This window comes from Oryx dammah, unplaced genomic scaffold, assembly GCF_014754425.2.
Source record: "Oryx dammah isolate SB20612 unplaced genomic scaffold, SCBI_Odam_1.1 HiC_scaffold_7, whole genome shotgun sequence".
Lineage (NCBI taxonomy): Eukaryota > Metazoa > Chordata > Mammalia > Artiodactyla > Bovidae > Oryx > Oryx dammah.
This window is the reverse complement of record NW_024070191.1, coordinates 25,639,103-25,650,280: the sequence shown is the minus strand read 5'-3', so window position 1 is coordinate 25,650,280 and position 11,178 is coordinate 25,639,103. Positions and strand designations below refer to the sequence as shown.

The 11,178-nt window shown below is 38.1% G+C and overlaps 1 pseudogene; it reads right to left on the bottom strand.

Moving 5' to 3' along the window:
• Positions 1 to 10,274: 10,274 nt before the first annotated feature.
• On the bottom strand, positions 10,275 to 10,764 carry LOC120865626 (annotated as a pseudogene).
• Between the last annotated feature and the right edge of the window lie 414 nt (positions 10,765 to 11,178).

Sequence of the window (11,178 nt, the reverse complement as noted above, 5' to 3'; positions counted from 1 at the left end):
CAGGAATTAAAATATTGCAGTTTCAAGTTTGAGTGGAGGTGCTTAGAGGTAGGTTGCAGTTAGGAGCACACAGGGCTTGGCTTTGTAGGCTAAGAACTTTATCCTGGAAGTGAAAGTGCAAAACAGGAGGGCACAATCTCACAATCAGTCTAGATGAAGTATTATAAATTTTCATATGGCATACCAATGAAGTAATTAACTATATTGACTCAAAGCTCTCATTTTTTTGTCTGCATGAAAAAAGGAAAGAAAGGAAGTTCCACACTTAACTGTCTTCATTTTGGTGTGATTTCCTTGTTTAGGCATTTTGCTTCCTCTCTCTGTATTCCTAGTATAATCTGTTGATGACAGCAATGAGTCTCTGTCAGAACAATAAAGTGGAGCTTCCCGCATACTCTAAGATTTGCATGAGGTTGTAAGACATTTCCCAAACTTTGTTGATTGTGAAGTCTCTTCTCTGCAGTTATCTGCTTCTATCCACCCCTTCCTCCCACCAGACCACCAAACTAACCTATTCAACTAAAACCAAGTTTCTCACTGCATTAAGGGAGAACACTGATGTATCATAATTTTTGTAGTGTCTTAGAGGGGAATTCAAGGATGATTTTTATAAGGCTTTTCAAATCTAGGTTGGAATGGTTTCAGTTCAGTTCAGTTCAATCGCTCAGTCGTGTCCGACTCTGCGACCCCATGAATCACAGCACGCCAGGCCTCCCTGTCCATCACCAACTCCTGGAGTTCACTCAGACTCACGTCCATCGAGTCCGTGATGCCATCCAGCCATCTCATCCTCTGTCGTCCCCTTCTCCTCCTGCCCCCAATCCCTCCCAGCATCAGAGTCTTTTCCAATGAGTCAACTCTTCGCATGAGGTGGCCAGAGTACTGGAGTTTCAGCTTTAGCATTATTCCTTCCAAAGAAATCCCAGGGCTGATCTCCTTCAGAATGGACTGGTTGGATCTCCTTGCAGTCCAAGGGACTCTCAAGAGTCTTCTCCAACACCACAGTTCAAAAGCATCAATTCTTCGGCACTCAGCCTTCTTCACAGTCCAACTCTCACATCCATACATGACTACTGGAAAAACCACAGCCTTGACTAGATGGATCTTAGTCGGCAAAGTAATGTCTCTGCTTTTGAATATGCTATCTAGGAATGGTTTAAGGTAGTTTTTTTGATCCAAGCTCTAACTTGGATTAGACACAGTACATGGTATTAAGAGTTTAGTTTTGGTGGACATAGCAAGATGCAGGACTTGAAGGCAGATGTGACCTCTTTTTGATAAGAATGGGAATTTGCCCAGTTGAGTGACCAATTCAGCTTCTTAGTGTAGTGCATGAGAGGGAAGCTTTTTACCCAGATGTGTAACCTGTTGTTCACATAATTAGATTTTCAGGAAGTTTATAAAGCTAATAATGAAGACAATTAAGTTATGTGCTGATTACAGCTAGCCTTGTTGGCAAGAATTTCCTGGAACAAATAGGAAAGTCATGTTGATTGATGTAAGGTCACAGTTCTCAGTGATCATAATTAAGCTATTGTTTATAGGTGTTTCAGTTAATAAAATCTTATATGAACACTGAGTATTGTATAAGAGGAAGAAATGTGTTAGTTGCTCAGTCATGTCCAACTCTTCGTGACTCCATGGGCTGTAGCCCACCAGGCTTCTCTGTCCGTGGGATTTTCCAGGCATGGATACTGGAGTGGGTTGCCATTCCCTTCTCTTGGGGGAATCTACCTGACCCAGGATTGAATCAGGGTTTCCTGCATTGCAGTCTGATTCTTTACCATCTGAGCTACAAGGGAAACCCTGGTATAAGAGGAAGGGACTTTTGTTTATATTAAGTCATTCTCTATTAGCATTCTTAAGACACAAATTTCACATTTTTTTATATTTAAGAAGTGATGCTACCAGTTTCCTTTATGTGTAAAAAAGTAGGATTGTCGAGACTTCTGTGGTGGTCCAGTGGCTAGGACTCTGTACTCCCAATGCAGGGGGCAGGGGTTTGGTCCTGGTTAGGGAACTAAATCCCACATGCCACAGCTTGGAGTTTACATCCTGCAACTAAGGATCTTGTGTGCTATAGCTGGGACCTGGTGCAGCCAAATAAATTTAAAAAAATTTTTTTAAGTAGGATTGCCATCACATTTTAAAATCTAATCATATTTGATTGGGGGAAAAATGTTTATTAACATGTAGCCTGAATTGTATGTATTAAGAGTATCCACACTCCGGAAGATGGTGAAGGACAGGGAAGCCTGGTGTGCTACAGTCCGTGGGGTCGCAGAGTCAGACACGACTGAGTGACTGAATAACAACAACAAAACTGCTTATGTTACCTAATATTTGGAATTTTTGTATTTAAAAAAAACTAGTTAAGTTTTTCAATAGCTTATGAAAATTTTCAGACAAAAAAGTTGAATAAACTTACAATGACTATCCATATACCCACATTTTATTATGTTGTTTGTTGTTTAACTGCTAAGTCATGTCTGACTCTACGACCCCATGGACTATAGCCCACCATGGGGTTTTCCAGACCAGAACACCGGAGTGGGTAGCCATTTCCTTCTTGAGGGGATCTTTCCAATCCAGGGATCAAACCTGTGTCCTTGCGTCTCCTGGTTTGGCAGGTGGGTTCTTTACCTCTGAGCCATCCGTGAAGCCCACATTTTATTATACATATTATTGTATATCTGTCAATCTATCCATTCATCCATAGGTCTTATTTTGATGCATTTCATATTTGGAGACTTTAGAACATTTTCCCCAAGACACTTCAGTGTGCGTATCATTAACTATATCATATGTGTCTGCATACTTCATATATATACTTCAGCATGCATTTCATTAACTACACTGAAAAGCTAACATCTTAACCCTACCCTTCCTTGGGTTCCAACATAATCATTGTTAAAAGATAAACTGAAACATGTTAAAAATTTTGAGAGTTTGAGCAAAAGTCGATTCAAATCTTCTATCCTGATAGAAAGGAGTTCTGGGGAGCTGAGAAAATGAAGGATTTTACTAGCCAAAAGGGAACAGGAACACGGAAGTTATTTTAAGCAAAACAGCAGGTTGGTTATTGCAAGGCTATTTTAGAGGATGGCAGGGGCCCAAGAAGTAGATTCCCTAACTAGTGTTGATCAGGTGATTCCACTTCTGGGAGAGCTGAAGCTGTAAGTAAATTCTGCGTTTGGTGGTGTGGGGATTCTCATAATCAATCCATTTTAGGCCTCTTGTCTTGTTTCTTAACCTCATATACTAGTGCAAGATACAAGATTTTTCCCAGAAAGTAACCATTGTTTTGATTTTTTTTCCTATTATAGATTAGCTCTGTCTCTTTTAAAACATCTAAAATCCCATGGACAGAGAAGCCTGGCAGGCTATAGTCGATGGGGTTGCAAAGAATTGGACAAAACTGAGCAACTGAACACACACACAGGACTTCTATAAATGGAATGATAGAAAATGTGCTGTTTTCATTAACCTTTGTACACACATCACAATTTTTAAAACTTTTTATTTTGAGATAATTTTAGATTCACATAGAGTTATAAGAAATAAAACAGAGGGAGCACATGCATTCTTTACTCAGTTTCCCCCACTGGCAAATTCATTAAAAATTATAGTACAGGATTTATATAAACAGGAAATTTATATTGACACAATTTATCACAATCTACAGCATTCATTGACATGAAGTGAAAGTCACTCAGTCATGTCTGACTGTGACCCCATGGACTATATAGTCCATGGAATTCTCCAGACCAGAATACTGGAGTTCATTAACTACAATGAAATGCACATTTTTTTTTTTAATTCACTTATCTTAATTGTACCATTCCTTGAATACCCACATAAGCATGTTTTAAAAACAAGCTAGTGACTGGGACTCTTGTGCTGCCAATGCAGGGGGTGTGGGTTTGGTCCCTAGTCAGAAAACTGGATCCCACATGCTGCAACTAAAGCCTGGCACAACCAAATAAATAAATACTTTTAAAAAACTTTAAAAAAATTGAGCCATATTAAAAATTTTAATGTTGGTTTTTGAGATAGGCTTTTTTTACTCAGTATACTCTCCTTGAGATTTATACAAGTGTATCATTTATTCTCTCACAATGGAAACAGTGAGAGACTTTATTTTGGGGGGACTCGAAAAACACTGCAGATGGTGACTGCAGCCATGAAATTAAAAGACGCTTGCTCTCTGGAAGAAAAGCTATTACCAACCTAGACAGCATATTAAAAAGCAGAGACATTACTTTGCCAACCATGGTCCTTCTAGTCAAAGCTATCGTTTTTCCAGCAGTCATGTATGGATATAAGAGTTGGACTATAAAGAAAGCTGAGCACAGAAGAATTGATGCTTTTGAACTAGGGTGTTGGAGAAGACTCTTGAGAGTCCCTTGGACTGCAAGGAGATCCAACTAGTCCATCCTAAAGGAAATCAGTCCTGAATATTCATTGGAAGGACTGAAGCTGAAACTCCAATCCTTTGGCCACCTGATGCAAAGAACTGACTCATTTGAAAAGACTCTGATGCTGGGAAAGATTGAAGGTGGGAGGAGAATTGGACGACAGAGGGCAAGATGGTTGGATGGCATCACTGATGTGATGGTCATGAGTTTGAGTAGGCTCCGGGAGTTGGTGATGGACAGGGAAGCTTGGCTTGCTGCAGTTCATGGGGTTGCAAAGAACTGGACATGACCGAGTGACTGAACTGAACTGATAGTAAACACATTTTTAGTTTTGTAAGAAAATGCCATATTTATTTTGTAGAGTGACTCCAGAAATCTTCTTGGGATCCTAAGCTCCACAGGTGGAGGGAGAAACTCCACAAGGGCAGGCAAAGACAGATCAGGGAGCTGTAAAGTGATTGAGCCACATAGCTCACAAAGGTAAAGAAACATTTAGACTCCAACTGACTAGCATGGAAATCCCCCCCAGGAGAGGAATAAACAAACATTTTGTGTATATGACCAGGTAGCAGTCATTTCTATAAATGAGTAAATAGCAAATATTTTAAGCTTTGCAGGTCATGTAGTCTCTATCTCAAATACTTAGCTCTACTATGCTGGCACAAAGGGAGCCATTCATAATAATCAAATGGTTATAGCTGTGTTCCAATAAAACTTCATTTACAGAAACAGTCTATTGGTAGATTTGGCCTATAGACCATGGTTTTCTGACCATTCTGTGAGGCATTTATGAGACCACAAGAGACTTTTACTTAAAGGCTTCTTTAGAACTGCTCTAAAAAAAACTTTAGAAAAGAAGTCACAAAAGGATCAAGTTGATCCATAAGTAACAACTTTCTGCAAAAACAAAGAGCAACACTTTTTAAAGAAAAAGAACAAAATTCAGATATTCGATATCATGTTAACCATTAAATTTTTTAAAATACTTTTTTTTTTTTTTTTTGCTGTGGCAGCTTTTTTGGCTCTTGCAGCATGTGGGATCTAGTTCCATGAAGTGAAGTGAAGTCGCTAAGTTGTATCTGACTCTTGGCAGTCCCATGGACTGTAGCCTACCAGGCTACTCCGTCCATAGGATTTTCCAGGCAGAGTACCGGAGTGGGTTGCTATTTCCTTCTGCAGGGGTTCTTCCCGAAACAAGGATCGAACCTGGGTCTCCCGCACTATAGTCGGACGCTTTACCATCTGAGCCACCAGGGAAGAGCCTAGTTCCATGACCGGGGATCAAACCTGGGCCTCCTAACTTGGGAGTCTGGGGTCTTAACACTGGATCACCAGGCAAGTCCCTCAGCCATTAAATTAAAAAATTACTAGGTATGACAAGAAGCAGGAGAAGGTGACACATAAGCAGAAGAAAATCAGGGGAAACAGACTTAGAAATTACATAGATAATTGAATTAGCAGACGTGACTTTAAAATAGGCCAACAAGAAAAAAAAAAAAAAAGGCCAACAAGGAAAAATGGCTACATCAGAGTAGCGAAATTATGGATGATTTTTTAAAATTTATATATATATATATATGGGAAAGTTTCAAATGTTAGCATATTATGTAACTCTAAGTAAAATAATATTGTTTTGCAAACTTTAATATATTCTTTTCTCATTTAATGTTATGTTAAATTGTTCAAAGTTAATTTGTATAGCCCTAATTTATTTTCACTTATGCATAGTATTCCAATATAAGAACATGGATGTCTGTTTTTCTGATGAGGGACATTTAATTCCAAGAAAAGAGAAGTGATAAAGACCCAGTTGAGGATACTGATTACCTCTGAGGAGAGGAAAGAGGATGGAAAAGGGATGGATAGTTGGAGCTATACAGTGTGGTAAAACTTCATTTCTTAAGCCAAAATGTTGGATGTTCACTGTATTATTCTTTTTTCCCCTTTTAAAACAATTGAAAAAAGAATAAATAAAAAATTGAGATATAGTTGAGGTACAATATAAGTTACAGGTGTACAACATAGTGATTCACAATGTTTGAAGATTATACTCCACTAATAGTTATCAATAAATATTGGCAATATTCCTATGTTGTACGGTATATCCTTGTAGCTTATTTATTTAATACCTAACAGTGTATCTATTTGTACCTGTTAATCCCCTAATCATATCTTGCCTCTTCTCACTTCTCTCTCCCCACTGGTAACTGGTAATTTGTTCTCTATATCTGTGAGTCCTTTTTGTTATATACATTGCTGCTGCTAAGTTGCTTCAGTCGTGTCTGACTCTGTGCGACCCCATAGACGGCAGCCCACCAGGCTTCCCCGTCCCTGGGATTCTCCAGGCAAGAACACTGGAGTGGGTTGCCATTTCCTTCTCCAATGCATGAAAGTGAAGAGTGAAAGTGAAGTTGCTCAGTCATGTCCAACTCTAGTGACCCCATGGACTGCAGCCTACCAGGCTCCTCCATCCATGGGATTTTCCAGGCAAAAGTACTGGAGTGGGGTGCCATTGCCTTCTCCGGTTATATACAGTAGTTTGCTTTATTTTTAGATTCCATATATAAATGATACCATACAGTATTTGTCTTTTTTTAAAATGTATTTTAAATTGAAGCATAGGTAATTGCTTTACAATATTGTGTTTGTTTCTGCCACGAATATTCTGTTCGTTTGATCAACATGAATCAACCATATGTCTTCTCCTTGAGCCTCCCTACCACATCCCACCCCTTATTTCACTTAGCATAATACCTTCCAAGTCCATCCATGATGTTACAGATGGCAAAATTTCATCATTTTTTATGACTGAGTAGTATTTCACTGTGTGTATGTATATATATGTATAGTATATAGAACTAATTATATATATAGTTCTAATAATTTTTTTGGTGGCATCTTTAGGATTTTCTAAATATGGTATAATTTGCAGGGACAGATTTACTTCTTCCTTTCCAATTTGAATTGCTCTTATTTCTTTTTCTTGTCTGATTTTTAAATTACTGATTCAGTTTCCTTACTGGTAATTAGTCTGCTCATATTTTGTAAGTTTTATTGGTTCAGCTTTGAGATATTGCACATTTCTAGGAATTTGTCCGTTCCTCCTAGGTTGCCCATTTTATTGGTATATAATTGGTCATAGTAATCTCTTATGATCCTTTATATTTCTATGGTGTCAACTATAATGTCTCTTTTTCATTTTTTATTTTATCGATTTGGGCTTGCTCTTTTTTTTTTTTTTTCCTTGATGGATCTGGGTAAAAGTTTATCTGTTTTTTAAATTTTTTTCCAAATCTTTTCAAAGAGCCAGCTCTTAGTTTCACTGATCTTTCCAAATGTTTTTTTAGCTATTTATTTCTGCTCTGATCTTTCTTATTCCTTTCCTTCTATTAACTTTGGGTATTGTTTGTTCTTATTTTTCTAGTTCCTGTAGGTGTAAGGTAGGTTACTTATTTGAGGTTTTTCTTGTTTCCTGAAGTAGGTTTGTATTGCTATAAAATTTCCTCTTAGAGCTTCTTTTGCTGCACCCCATGGATTTGACTCAGGGGTAAAGAATCGCCTTCGATGCAGGAGATGCATCAGGGGCTGCAGGTTCAATCCCTGGGTTGGGAAGTTCCCCTGGAGAAGGCAACCCACTCTAGTATTCTTGCCTGGAAAATTCCATAGGCACAGGAGCCTGGTGGGCTATAGTGCATACGATTGCAGAGAGCCAGACATCATTAGTGATTAAACAGCAACAGCAATAGATTCTGAATCATTGTGTTTCCATTTTCACATATCTCTAGGTATTTAAAAAATTTCTTCTTTGATTTATTCATTGACCCATTGGTTGTTTAGTAGCATACTGTTTAGCCTTCCATGTATTTGTGCTATTGTGCAGGTTTTTTATTAACTTAAAAAGTTACATAAAAGCTCAGTTGTGTCTGACTCTTTGTGACCCCATGGAATAGTCCATGAAATTCTCCAGGCCAGAATACTGAAGTGGGTAGCCTTTCCCTTCTCTAGCGGATCTTCACAACTCAGGGATGGAACCCAGGTCTCCTACATTGCAGGCAGATTCTTTACCAGCTGAGCTACCAGGGAAGCCCATTAGCTTATAGTTGATTTCCAGTCTCATAGCGTTGTCGTAGGAGAAGATGCTTGATATAATTTCAGTCTTCTTAAATTTATTGAGACTTGTTTTGTGGCTAGCATGTGATGTATCCTGGAGAATGTTCCATGTGTATTTGAAAAAAGAATGTATTCCACTACCTTTGGAAGGAGTGTTACATGTATCCGTCTGATCTAATGTGTTGTGTAAGGCCAGTGTTTCCCTACTGCTTTTCTGTCTGGATGATCTGTCCAGATATATCTGATATAATATCCAAAATATAGAAAGAACTCCAACAACTCAACATCAAAAAAACCAAACAACCTGATTTGAAAATGGGAGAGGATCTGAATGGACATTCTCCAAAGAAGAGATACAGGTGGCCAACAGATACATGAAAAGATGCTCAACATCACTAATCATCAGGGTGATATAAATCAAACCCACAATGAGATATCACCTCACACCTGTGAGTGGCTATTATCAAAAAGACAACAAATAACAGGTGTTGGTGATGATGTGGAGAAAAGAGAACACTTGTGTACTGTTGATGGAAATATAAATTGGACAGTGACTATGGAAAACAGTGTGGAATTTCCTCTAGAAATTAAAAATAGGATGAACCTATGATCCAGCAATTCCACTTCTGGATATTTTCCCAAGGAAAACAAAAACACTAATTTGAAAAGGTATATGGACCCATAAGTTCATTCTGGTCTTATTCAAATAATCAAAATAAGGAAGCAACCTAAGTGCCCATGGATAGATGAATGGATAAAGAATGAAATGGAATATGACCCAGTCATAAAAAAGAATGGAATATTGTCATTTGTGATAACATGAAGGAAACTAGAACGTACAGTGCTAGGTAAAATAAATCAGACAGAGAAAAACAAATAGTGTATGATTTTACTTATACGTCGAATCTAAAAAGCAAAACAAATGACACTCAAAACAGAAACCATCATATACACAGAGAAGAAACAGGTGGCTGCTGGAGTGGGAGGTGATGGGTAGATGAATAAGCAGGTGAGGGAGATTAAGAGGCATAAACTTACAAAACAAGTAAGTCATGGGGATGAATATACATTGTAAAAAAAGAAGTGATTACAGAAATAATAAAACATGTTTAGATTCAGAATAGGTGTATGTGTTATTTATAAAGCTTTTTAATAATCTCCCCCACTCATATTCTCTGAAAATACATCAGTAAAACAATTAGAGATCAAAAGGGTGAAAAAGGAAATCAGGGCATATATGATTTCTGTCTAGACATATCTTCTGAGGGAGTGGCCCATTTTCCAACAAAGGAGCCTTGCTCTTTCCCTTGGAAAAATTCCTCTTATTGTAAAACTTGCTTTTTGTTAATCTCACATTCAATTATAGTTACTGTTCTCTGTCTCTTCAGTATTTGTTTTCTCAATATGAAACAATGAAATTGTGTAATTGAGTAATCCTTATATTATTTCTTTTCTCATTATTTCTATCCTTCTTATAAATAACTGTAATTATTTTCACATATGCATCATGAGAAATTTATATTTCATTGAGCAACTAGGATGTGCAAGCTTCTTTGTGTACTACTATTTCCTGTACAGACTTCTCAGATTGTTTATTGAAGTACCATTTCTACCTTCCAATAATAGCTCGTGACAATAGCTTAAAAGAAGACAGAGTTGTAATGTAAATGTCACTTATGAGTCATGAATACATTTCCTATAAATTACACTTTAGAAAAAAATGCATAGGGAGAGGCTACAATTAAATTTTTTTTTCATTTTAACAGTTTTTAATGAAAGCTGTAGACAAGATGACTTTATTCCTGAATCTTCTCAATTGTTTCTTCCTTATATTTGCTCTTTTCCTTTCCTACTTGGCAAGATTTGGGTTTATGTTCAAGGATCTTTTGGCAGTCTTTGTCCAGTTTTAGTCAGGTGATAACTACCTTGCTAGGGTGAATGCCCACATGGACAGTCATGCCATTAGCCTTCTCCCACTGCACTCGTTCAATGTACATGACGTGTTTCTTCCTGTAAACCTGAACTATTTTGTCAATTTGCTGCCCTTTGTAATGCCCTCATACAACCTGAACTTCATCATCCTTTCGGATGGGCATGGATTGAATGTTGTACTTCTGTCTTTTCTTTCTTTAGAAAGAGGAAAAGACATAAATTTCCTGAGAATGTGGGAAGGCACACTGAAATGCCTTTTTCCGTTTTTGCTTCAGTCAGAAGTCACGAAGGGAGTGAACTGCATTTTGGCCGATTGTGCTTCAGCAATGGCCACAGAAGGGAAGAGCAATTTGTAAAATTTCTTATTGGGGTTGCACTGGGTCTTCGTTGCTGTGTGAGGGCTTTCTCTAGTTGTGGTGAGCAGGGGCTACTCTCTGGCTGCAGTGCTTGCGCTTCTCAATGTGGCGGCTTCTCTTGTAGACCACGGGCTCTAGGCGCAGAGGCTTCAGTAGTTGTGGTGCATGGGTTTAATTGCCCTGAGGCATGTGGGGTCTCCCCAGACCAGGGAGCAAACCAGCGTCTACTGCACTGGTGGGCAGAGTCTTAACCTCTGTACTACCAGGGAAGTATGAGGCTACAAGTTCTTTTAACAAAATAAAAAGCGATATTCAACATTTTCTCCTACAAAACAACAAAAAAAAACCATTTAAAAAAACTT